This window comes from Ipomoea nil, unplaced genomic scaffold, assembly GCF_001879475.1.
Source record: "Ipomoea nil cultivar Tokyo-kokei standard unplaced genomic scaffold, Asagao_1.1 scaffold3170, whole genome shotgun sequence".
Lineage (NCBI taxonomy): Eukaryota > Viridiplantae > Streptophyta > Magnoliopsida > Solanales > Convolvulaceae > Ipomoea > Ipomoea nil.
In genome coordinates this window covers 2,946,775-2,959,824 of record NW_017619598.1, presented here as the reverse complement: position 1 = coordinate 2,959,824, position 13,050 = coordinate 2,946,775, and positions in this window count along the sequence as shown.

Genomic DNA, 13,050 nt, shown 5'->3' with positions numbered 1-13,050 from the left:
TGTATCTTCATTGCCGATTTGTCACTGGTCTTCTATGAAAAAGAAAACGAAGACAATTCATGATTCCAAAAAAAAAAAAAAAATGGAAATTGAAGAAATGGGAGAAATGATGAATGTATGTTGAAAAGAAAAATTGTTGCTGAAATTTATGAGAAAAATGAGAAAGAATCAGCAATTAGTTTTGAGTTGAAGCTACTCCTAAATAAATGAAGCAAGGGGAAGTTCTTGTAATAGTGAGGAAGAATTCTATATTTTTAAGAATGATAGTCATGTTGAAACCTCAATAGATTGTGTTTTTGAATGAAAATTGAGGGTGTTGGATTACTTCTATTTATTTGCTCCTCTAGTTTGAAGCTTTTTCTTAAGCTACTTTCCTAAATATTCCCTACCTTGACCTTAGCCCCATTACAACCTGTGAAAAGTCCTTATGATTTCTGTCATGCATGACTCTTGTAGTGGTGATTGAGAAGATATGCAAGCCTATGGTAGAGCAATTTTATAGGAATGAACTTGAGTGAAATTAATACCCATCAAACACTTGAGTGATGAGTGATATTCCTGTGAGGGCTTACTTATTTAGTTTTCTCAATTTTCAGACAGGGATGCTAACTTATTAATTGTAGGGTGTTCAGATTGTTGTTCATAATATGTTATGAGTTTTGGGAATTTCATTTCAATTTACTTCGCAAATAATATTTTTGCTTGGGGACAAGCAAATGTTCTAGTGTGGGGAAATTTGATAGGCATATTTTAGACTCATATTTTAGGTACATTTTTATAATAATTTTACATTCATTATTTAATATTATTTAATAATTAGTTCTTTTTAGAGTTTAACAACTAATGAGCTAGATATAGTACTAAATATATATAATATATAATATATATAAAACACATACTAATTATATATACTACGTACTACTACATACAAAATATAATATATAATATATATAGAACACAAATAGTACGTACTAGTAATTATATATATATATATATATATATATATATATATATATATATATATATATATTAAGTATTATTTATATTTGTTTGGTCCACTCTTCGTAGCATGCAAACATATTTTCTTATGTTGACTGTTTCTTTCGCAGCTCACGGACATTGAACATGGCGGCTCGGAGGATACGGAATACGGCACAAATGTAGGAAATTGGATGGTTGAAATTCATTTGGCTTATTTTTAGAATGCTATAAATAGTAGAAGTTTCCTATTGTAAAATGTTCATTCTCCCCCTCTCGATTATTCTATAAAGTTGTTATCAATGTCCATTCATTGCTAATTTCTTTAGCTTGGTTTAGTGAATTGAAGCCCCGGAATTGATTATGCTGTAAGATTATTTATTTATTTTTATTATATAATTTTTATGCATTTGGGTATTAAATATTCTTCTAAGTTATTTGAATAGTTGTATCATTTAATTGCTAGGGAGGCCTACTAGTTATTTATTTGATATAATTATTTGATATATTAGATAATGTTGTGCTACAAATTATTCTAATATTCAGTAGCAACTGAGGTTAATTATTCACGGCTTAGTGATAATTGGTCTCGGGTAGAATATTTTCCTAAATTAAATGCAACCGCTTGTGCTTGTGTTATTTAGTTTGTTGGTTTTCCTAGTTCCTATTGCTGCTATTAAATTAAATCTATAGCGCTTGTCTTAGATTATTTAGTAGTTAGGGGTAATTAAACCGCTTGTGCTTTATTTACCTACAACTAAGGGAAAACAGAAATGAAATAATTTCACGACAAATATTCAATTGCATATTATTTACTTTATTAATCAATGATCAGTGTTGAATTCCGGTGGTGGATCTTTACTAACCAAGGTTTCTTATTATAAGTGTTTTTGATATATTATTTTCATTGCTTTATTCGTTCAGTTAAATTACTTTTTTATTTAAATTCTCTTTTAATTTATCTTTATTCTCGATATATTCCAAACCCCCCATTATTTCGTTGAGCACAAAAGTTAAACTAGTTACTCCTCGTGGGATCGATCCTTACTCCCGCTACTACGTTTGTAAGGTTTTAATTTCGGAGCCTACGACAGCTCACCAGAGTCGATGCGACAGTACGCTTGGTACGTGCGGCTGACTGCCCGCTCGAAGTGCGGCGACTTAACTGCTCCCTTAGATCGCCCACAGAGGTGCGGCTGCCAGCTGGTAAATCTCCTGCGTTGACTACAACAGCAACGTGACCATTTGCCGGCGGGGCCACGCCGTTTTATCCATTGTTTCGGTTGCTACGTCAGGTACGAGCCATTAGCAAAGCTTAGAGACGGGACCTTTAGTTTCGATCCCCACGGACGTCGTCAATGTTGGTTTTACGGCTTCCGGGTTGCCGGTCGGCGGGCCAACACTACCGTAAAATACTATAAACGTTCAGCTTATGATGGAATAAAGAGAGAATAATGCGATATTATTTCTCTAGGGCTTCGGCCACTTGAGTGCCTAAAGAAGCTGAAAAAGCGATCCCTTTACACAATGATCCCAGGGGAATACTTATTCAAGAATACAAAATCTGTACAAGGGAAGTAAGGTAGATGTGGAGCCAAAATCTACAAGGAAAGTAGGGTTGACGTATGAGGGCGAATCAACTATGGAAGCTGGCCGCTACTGCGCCCTAATTGCCTAAAATATTAAAAGAAACTACTTGCATTGAATGCGAAAAGTAAATCTCCGTGAAACATATCAGCAACCGCTTTTAGGGAGTACTTGGTCGGGGAGTATCCTGGTTGCTGAGGAGGTGTCTCCGAGGGGTCGCCATACCCGGGCGAAGATGTCCTGTCCGCATAGCCTGATGGCCTGACTGACTCTCTGAATGGTTCCCAGCCTGGAACGCGCTGCCTACGGAGCCTGGTCGCCCAGCCGAATCTTATGGGGTGTTCGGTCGGGGACACGCCGACTGTCGCGGCTACCTGCTCTGCTCAGACCGACTGGCCTTCGCCGAGGTCGGAAGTCGGTGGTCGATTAATGAGGTCCGGTTGGCTAGGGCCCCCCTATACTCTTCCGGGAGCCGCGGGTGTTGCCCTTTTCTGCTAAGTGTGGTGCCCTATTCGCGCCTGACCGCCTGGCCTTATCTTCCCGGCCGGATGTCCATTTTGGGTATCTATCAGAACTATTTGAGAAATAACAATTAAGCTACTGAACTAAAAAAAAAAAAAAACTCCAAAATCATCTACGAACCTGAAAAAAGTAGCAATTAATATTTTTAACAGGTAAACTTTAAGTTTTTATTAACTAGATTGTCATGTATGTATTTTTTAAAAACTTTTTTTAAATATCTAACGTGGAAAGTTTTTAAAAGCTATCTATCGTTGACTGTCTACTGAAGCGCTGACATTTATGAGAAACTTAGACACCATTATCGTCTCTAATGATGAACGTGAGTACATGATTGAGATTGATGCAACCAAACAATCAGGACGGAAACACATGGAGAGTGTAAGGGGCCTTGCCCCCCCCCCCCCCCCCCCCCCTCCCTCCCTCCCAATTTTTTTTAATATTATAATGCCACTTAGGAAAGTGGAAAGTGTAAAAATTTTCCCCCTGATCAAAATGTTTTGTCCCCTTCTCCCAGAAGATTGAATCCCCAACCCTAAGGGCCCCCCACACCCCGGACCGACAGAGTATTTGGGAGGATGTAAATCACGGTGACTCAATGTTTTGTCCCCTTCAATCAAGCTTTTAGAGTAAATTTTATACGTATTTTTGTTGGCTTTCAATCTCATACCAGACAAGTAGACAACAGTTCACATCTTTTTCTTCACACTACAAGTCTACAGTAATTTTTCCATTTTCTTTTTGAATCTTTGAATCATTTGAATTTTGATGAATTACTCTAGTGTTCCTTCAAAACTGATTTATTTTCGAATTAATTAGTTTTTCTAGAGAGTTTTTTTTTTTTTAGGTTTTTTTTAGTGAATTTGAAGGTTTTAATTACATCATAAATCAGCCAGCAGATCTCAACCCTTTCAATGAGGAAAAACAAGAAGTCAATCCATTTTTGGTTACCAACTAACCGCCTCTTCATTTGCCGCTTCTTCCTCTTTTACTGCAGATTCTTAGCTCTTTTTTTTCCTGGTTATTATGCGTGATTTGTTGACAGATTATGGTATATTGCAGAGTTCGCGGATTGTGATCTAGGTCTAAATTTTAGTAAATTTATAATATATTGATTATGTTGAAATATGTTAAATAGATATCATGGTACACTGCTGGAAATCATCGTATTTCCGACCACCACAAAAAGTGGTCGGACAAATCATCATTTTCGCAATTTTCCGGCGAATGGGTAAGGGGGTCGGAACGGGGTCGGAATTTCCGACCATTACTATTAGGTGGTCGGAAATTCCGACCACATACTAATAGTGATCGGAAACTGTCAGCGGTTTGAATTTTAAATATACTTTTCCGACCACAATTAATGGTGGTCGGAAATACCTTTATATATATGTATGCTTCCACTGCGTATTTCCAGACCTATTTTCTCTGTTTTTTACCTCTTTCTACTGCTTTTTTTCTTCTTTGTAGTTTTTTTTTTCAATAATTCATGCATAATAGTGCTAAAAGCAAGTTGTACTACATCATATCAAGTTAAGGTATGTGTTTACATTCTTAAATCTACTATTTATTAAGACTTTTTTTTAGATCTAGTTTGATTTTTTAAATATATTTTTGTGAATACTTATTTAGATTATTTGTTTTAATATGATTGAAGAATGTATATGTGTGTATGTGAATATGTTTATAATTATTTGTGTATTTTTACTTTTTAAAAATTACATTTTATATGTGTGTCTATTTACTAGTATGAATTTTTTTAGATCTAGTTTGATTTTTTAAATATAGTTTTGTGGATACTTATTTAGATTATTTATTTTAATATGATTGAAGAATGTATGGTGTGCATATATGTATGTGTGTATTTATGTGAATATGTTTATAATTATTTGTATATTTTTACTTTTTTAAAATTACATTTTATATGTGTGTCTATTAACTAGTATGATTATTTTTTTTTTTAGATCTAGTTTGATTTTTTAAATATATTTTTGTGAATACTTATTTAGATTATTTATTTTAATATGACTGAAGAATGTATAGTGTGCATATATGTATATGCGAGTATGTTTATAATTATTTATATATTTGTACTTTTTACAAATTACATTTTATATGTGTCTAATTATTAGTATGAGTGTATATGATTATTTAAAATATTAGTATTATTTTTAATATATTTATATATGTGTTTGCACTGTATATATGTTTTTACAGTTGTTTTACATGGCTAATATACCTGAACATCGGAAATGGATGTATAATCAATTGTTACCCGGAAAAAGGGGTACACAGATGAGTTCTTATTGGGTGTTGAGGAATTTTTAAATTATGCAAGCACAGTTCCTGTATACAAGGCTTCAATGAAGATTAGGTGCCCATGTAGTAAATGTAAGAATAGAGTACACTTGTCTGCAGATGATGTTCGTGTTCATTTGTATAGGAAGGGTTTTGAACCAAGTTATTGGATTTGGACATGTCATGGTGAGCTTCCACCTTCAATACAACCACACATGAATAGTGATTCGGAGCGAACTATATCAGCTACCACCAATATCTAACTCTGAAAGAAATCAACTACCAAGTCCACCATCAAATACTTTACCACAGTCCCGCCGAAATAGTGATTCGGAGCGAACTATATCAACCTCACCAAATGATGTTCCATCACCTCCAACTTCACCAAGCAACAGGCCCATAGTACGCCCCATTGGGAACAATTTGTAAGTCTTATATTGATAACTATAATAACTATAATGTGTTAACATTTATCTCTAACATTTATAATTTGTTATAGGTTTGAGCCATGGCGTGCGAATAAAGTTATCGATTACGTAACTAAAATATTTTCAGATGCTATAAAATCATACAACGATGCTCCTACACATATGAAGGACGTATGGTTTAATGAATTCAGGGTAACTTATTTTATAACTTCTATTAGTAAATTACTTTATAACTACCCTAGGGAACTACTAATATATACATTTAATAATTTATACCTTTACTAATTACTTTATACCTACTTTATGCTCCAGATGCTATAACTATTACTTTATACATTTACTAATTACAATTTGATTTTTTTTAATCTTATCAAAGAAAAAGTATAAGTGGAATCCAGAAGATGAGGCAGTAATTCAGAGTATATTCCACAAAAAGGCTGCTAGAAGATTAACTGACACGTTGGGGCAGGTTCGCATCAATTTGGCAAGAGGCCATGCACCAAATTGGATAAATGATCAGGTTTTGGCCCAATACCGCAGCATTTGGAATTCGGAGGAGTTTAAGAAGACTGCTGCGTAGAACAAAAGAAATAGAAATTCAGATTGCGGGGGATTGGGACCATCACTGCACACTGCAGGTTCAATCTCCATTTCTGAGCATAGGAGAAGATTAGTAAGTCATTTACTACTATTTAAATACAATTTATAGTTCAACAACAACATTAATATTTGGTTTATTGTCTTGGATAGAAAGAACAGCTTGGAGAAGAGCCCTCCCATGCAGTGTTCCAAACAACTCACAAACGCAAAAAGACAAATGAGTTTGTTTGCAAAAAGGCTGATCATGTAAATGTAAGATACTAAAACTTTTCCTAGAATTAAAAGTGTAGGCCTAGTAAAGCAGTTTTACTTGTTTTAAAAAGTATACTCCATAATATACTTGTGCCAACATCCAAATATAGTAGTAAGAATACCCCCTATCCTGATATTTAGAATGCAGATTATATTAGAGCAGAAACTATACGGACTTGAGAACTAATTAAAAGTATGCTTAGTTTAGACATGCTAGGGGATTAATTACAATGAAAATATATATGAATGACTAGTTATGAAAGTATGAAATCTTGCTGCTAATTATGTGTTCTGTTTTTTATTAAATTATGTGAATGTTGTCTAATGGTATCCGGGGTGGACTTCCAAGTGGAAGGTTGTGATTTCGAGCCTCAGTGGAGGCGTTATTGGCTCTTTGTGTTTCAGTAGGTTGAGAAAGTATATGAACAGATACTACAATGTAATAGAGCTAGTAGCATTCAAAAAAAAAATGTGAATGTTAATGTGGTTATTTGATTGGTTTGCCATTACATGAACTGAAATGTGTTTTGATATGTTTCCTGTGTTAATTGCTTGGATTGGCCTGATGGTGTCCACCATTGCTTTTCTAGTCTTACTTGTCAGTTTGAATCTAGATCACCTACAACTTGAAATCCTTGCAATTTTTTATTTAATTTTTGTGTTTTAGTTTTTAATCTAACTATGATATATTATAAGAATAAAATGGAATCAAATGAAGCCAAATATACCTGAAGAGAGTTGTATGGTGAAGGTGCATCTGAGCCATACAAGTCCCATTGCCCGGTGGTGTTGCCCAAATCCTCCAAGTCAAAGTAAACACTCTTGTCACCATACTTAGCCACAATAGCACCAGCCCTATACACACAATGCACACATTCAGTTCTAGATCACTAAGTGGAAGTTTGGCGGTACAAATTAAAGATGAAATCAATTTAAACTTAAGTCTATCTGTTATTAGATTGTCATCTGCCAATTTTCCAGTCCATAGACCACCATATCTGGGGCATACTAAACCAGCTTATACTAGATTGCTTGTCAAAAATCTTGTGATCTACATGTTGACTTCATGATGAAAATGATCTCTTTATCTTGTTAGGGCATAAAATGTTTGACATTGAATCTCTTATAAGATTCTCTATATGTATAAGCCTTGATACATCTAACTCTTGCTTCCTTTGTAAACTTGTACTGTATTGCTTTTCATTCCTTTCTGTGGGAGAAGTCTTGCTACATACTAGCTAAAACCTTTACTGTGTGCAAACCTTTACTGTATTGAATCTTTTTATTTATAATGAAGAAACGATAGAATTATTGCCTTCTACTACTTCAAGAGTCTTACTACTATGAAGTCTTACTGCCTTGAGAATCTTATTGAGTCTTGCTACACTATGTTGGTAATTTGTTAGAAAATAATAAATTTTGTGGCTCAAACCTGTGGAGACCACTTCCATCCATGTCGCTATGCATGTCTTCACTTCTTGCACGTCATATTGCATGCCATCACCGATTGTTGCGGAGCTTCACGCAAATGCCGCATAGCTCTCTCACTTTTAATTGTATAAATAGTTGTTTAACTTTTGTAATTCATGCAACATCAATTCATTCATTCTTTCTTCTTTATCATACGTAGAGTATATATATATTCCTTTGTTTTCTCTTTATAAGAGATTAATATATATATATATTTATATTTTCCCACTCTATTAATTTATTTTGTCATTTATTATATTCTCCCCTATTATTTAACTTCTATAATTCTCAATTTTCGATTCTTCGCTTCCGCATTATTCCGCTATATTCCTAACAAGTGGTATCAGAGCGGTTTAATTGAGAGTTATTTTCAAAGATGTAGACTGTTACTAAGTTCGATATCGAGAAGTTTGACGGGAAAATTAGCTTCTCTATCTGGAAGGTTCAGATGGAAGCCGTTCTAACCCAGAACGGTTTGAAGAAAGCGCTAGCTGGGAAGAAGAAGAAACCGGCTGCAATGACAGATGAAACTTGGGAAGATTTGGATGACAAGGCTCGTTCAACCATCCTTTTGTGCCTGTCTAAAGAGGTTATACGTGAGGTATTAAGTGAGACGACTGCGTCAGAATTATGGTCCAAGCTGGATACGCTTTACATGGCCAAAACTATGGCAAACAAGCTACGCCTGAAGGAGCGTCTATACACAATCCGCATGACGGAAGGTACTTCGATTAAATCTCATTTGGATGAATTTAATTCTATTTTATTGGACTTGGAGAATATTGATGTCGTAATTGAAGATGAGGATCGTGCTGTTTTATTGCTTGTCTCTCTCCCTAAATCATACATGCATTTCAAAGAAATTATGCTGTATGGTAATAGTAGTAACACCCTTACTTTCGACACTGTTAAGTCAAACCTATTGTCCAAAGAAAAGTTTGATTTTGAAATTAAGTCTGAGGACAAAGGAGAAGGCTTAATTGTAAGGGGTCGTTCACTTGAAACAGAGAGTAGCAATAAAAAATCTAGATCCAAGTCCAAAGGACGTAAGTCCAACAAATCCTGTAAGTACTGCAAGAAGCAGGGTCATGATGTGACTGAATGCTTCAAGTTGAAAAACAAACAAGAGAGAGAAAAGAAGTCTGCTGAAGCTAGTGTTGTTGAAAGTGATTCAGAAGGTGATGTTATGTTATCTGTTAGCTCCGGTGACAAACGGAGTAAAACTGAGTGGATTCTGGACTCTGGTTGTACATTCCACATGTGTCCTCACAAAGACTGGTTCGTCTCTCTAGAACCGGTTGATGGTGGAGTTGTCTTGATGGGTAATGATACCCAATGCAAGGTTAGTGGAATTGGAAGTGTTCAGATTAAAACTCATGATAATGTTTTCAGGACTCTTACCAATGTTCGGTATATTCCTGATTTGAAACGCAATCTGATATCCTTGGGCACCTTGGAATCTCTGGGGTGCAAGTACATAGCTGAAGGTGGAGTTCTGAAAATCATAAAAGGCTCTCTTGTTCTCATGAAAGCTTCTCGTTCTGGAAGCTTGTACGTGTTGCATGGCAGTACTGTGACAGGTTCAGTAGCGGTATCCTCATCGATGTCTGATGCGGATCTCACTCAATTATGGCATATGCGTCTGGGACATATGAGTGAGAAAGGCATGCATCTCCTGAGCAAGAAAGGCTTCCTTGGTGGTTCAGGTACGGGTAAATTACAATTTTGTGAGCATTGTGTTTTTGGGAAACAAAAGAGGGTTAGTTTCTCTACTGCTACACATCGTACCAAAGATGTATTGGAATATATACATTCCGATTTATGGGGACCGACTAAATTCCAGTCTATGGGAGGCTGTAGATATTTTATGTCTATTATTGATGACTTTTCTCGTAAAGTCTGGGTCTATTTCCTGAAACATAAAAATCAGGCATTTTCTATTTTCAAGACGTGGAAAATACTCGTTGAGACTCAGACAGGTAAAAAAGTCAAGAAGCTCAGGACAGACAATGGCTTGGAGTTCTGTGAGTCAGATTTCAATGACTTTTGTGCAGCAAATGGAATCGCCAGGCACAAGACCTTGCCTGGTAAACCCCAGCAGAATGGTGTTGCCGAACGTTTGAACAGGACTCTATTGGAAAGAGCTCGTTGTATGCTCTCTAATGCTGGGTTATGGAAACGGCGTGATTTTTGGGCCGAGGCCGTTTCTACTGCTTGCTATTTGGTAAATAGATCTCCACACTCATCCCTTGATTTCAAAATTCCAGAAGAAGTTTGGTCAGGTAATCCTGTTGACTACTCTATCTTAAGAGTTTTTGGATGTCCTGCTTATGCTCATTCCAGTACGGGTAAATTAAACCCGAGAGCTGTCAAATGCATTTTCCTTGGTTATGCTTCTGAGTCAAAAGGGTATCGTCTATGGTCTCCTGATTCTCATAAAATCATTCTGAGTCGAGATATCACTTTTGACGAAAATGCACTACTTTCTTCTGAAAAAGATTCCAGTACAGATGAGACGCAGAGTACTGGTGATAAGGTGGAGTTTGATTTCAGGCCTAATGATAGTATTACTACCACTAATGGTAATACTAAAGATGATGCATCTACAAGTACCGCACCTCTCGTCGAGCCACAGCGAGAGTACTCTATTGCCCAAGATCGGCCTAGGAGGACAATTAAAAAACCTGCTAGGTACGCTAGTGACGATGAAACCCACTTGGTTGCTTATGCTCTTTCAGTTGCACAGGAGGTTGATGGTGATCCATCCTGCTATTCTGAAGCTATTTCCTGTGCCAACTCGTCCAAGTGGTTGGTTGCTATGCAAGAAGAGATGGAAAGTCTCCATAAGAATGAGACTTGGGAGCTGGTAGAGTTGCCGAAAGGTAAACGCCCATTGAGCTGTAAGTGGATTTACAAAAAGAAAGAAGGCATTCCTGGGGTTGAGAAAGCACGGTGGAAGGCACGGTTAGTTGTTCGAGGTTTTGATCAACGTGAAGGTATTGACTTTAACGAGATTTTTTCTCCAGTTGTTCGTCATACTTCTATACGTGTTCTACTTGCTTTTGTTGCTCTTTTTGATTTGGAGTTGGAGCAACTTGATGTAAAGACTGCTTTCCTACATGGAGAGCTTGATGAAGAACTTTACATGTACCAACCTGAAGGATTTGAAGTTCCTGGGAAGGAACATTGTGTCTGCCGTCTACAAAAATCTCTTTATGGGCTAAAGCAAGCTCCAAGGCAATGGTATAAGCGGTTTGATGCGTGTATGTTGGGGCAAGGATTCTCAAGAAGCCAGTATGATAGTTGTGTCTATTTTAAAGAATTTTCTAAAGGGTCTTTTGTCTATTTGCTTCTTTATGCTGATGATATGCTCATTGCTTCCCCTGATATGTCTCTGGTTGATGAGTTGAAGTCTCAACTAAGCAATGAGTTTGAGATGAAAGACCTCGGTGCAGCAAAGAAGATTCTTGGCATGGAGATACACAGGGATCGTCAAGCGGGTAAACTTTATCTATCCCAGAAAAAGTATGTTGAGAAGGTGCTTGATCGATTCAATATGTCCACTTGTAAACCTGTGTCTACTCCACTTGGTGCACATTTTAAGGTATCCTCTGGTTCATGCCCTAAGTCTGATGTTGATGTGGCTTATATGTCAAAAGTTCCTTACTCTAGTGCTGTTGGAAGTCTTATGTATGCTATGGTATGCACTAGACCTGATTTGGCTCATGCTGTAAGTGTTGTGAGTCGTTACATGCATAACCCTGGTAAGGAACATTGGAACGCCGTTAAATGGATTCTACGGTACCTAAAGGGTACTTCGTCTTTGGGCTTGGTTTTTGATCGAAATTCTTCTGCATCTACTGACATTGTGGGCTTTGTAGATTCTGATTATGGTGGTGATCTTGACAGACGTCGATCGCTTTCCAGTTATATTTTCACTCTTTGTAATTGTGCTATCAGTTGGAAAGCTACGCTTCAGTCTATTGCTGCGTTATCTACGACTGAGGCGGAATATATTGCAGCCACAGAGGGTGTCAAAGAAGCTACTTGGCTACGAGGTTTGGTTATGGAACTTGGTGTTTCACAAGGTCACACTATTGTGTTCTCTGATAGTCAAAGTGCTATTCATCTCACCAAGAATGATACCTATCATGCCAAAACCAAACACATTGATGTCAGATATCATTTTATTCGAGATGTTGTAGCTGCGGGAGATATAGTCGTTCAGAAGATTCATACATTGGAGAATCCAGCAGATATGCTCACCAAGCCTCTACCTATTATTAAGTTCAAGCAATGCTTGAGCTTAGTCGGCTGTTCCAGTTGTTAATTTCCACAATGGATTTGATCCAAGGTGGAGATTGTTAGAAAATAATAAATTTTGTGGCTCAAACCTGTGGAGACCACTTCCATCCACGTCGCTATGCATGTCTTCACTTCTTGCACGTCATATTGCATGCCATCACCGATTGTTGCGGAGCTTCACGCAAATGCCGCATAGCTCTCTCACTTTTAATTGTATAAATAGTTGTTTAACTTTTGTAATTCATGCAACATCAATTCATTCATTCTTTCTTCTTTATCATACGTAGAGTATATATATATTCCTTTGTTTTCTCTTTATAAGAGATTAATATATATATATTTATATTTTCCCACTCTATTAATTTATTTTGTCATTTATTATATTCTCCCCTATTATTTAACTTCTATAATTCTCAATTTTCGATTCTTCGCTTCCGCATTATTCCGCTATATTCCTAACATAATTGTTTGAGGAATTTCTAGGAAAATGATTGTCATAACATTTATTAGATTTTGAGATGATAAAATGATTGTGTTTGGTAAAAATTGTTAAATATAGGAGGCTGCAATTCAAAAATAAACTCAACCTGAGCTTGGAGAGTCAAATGCATGC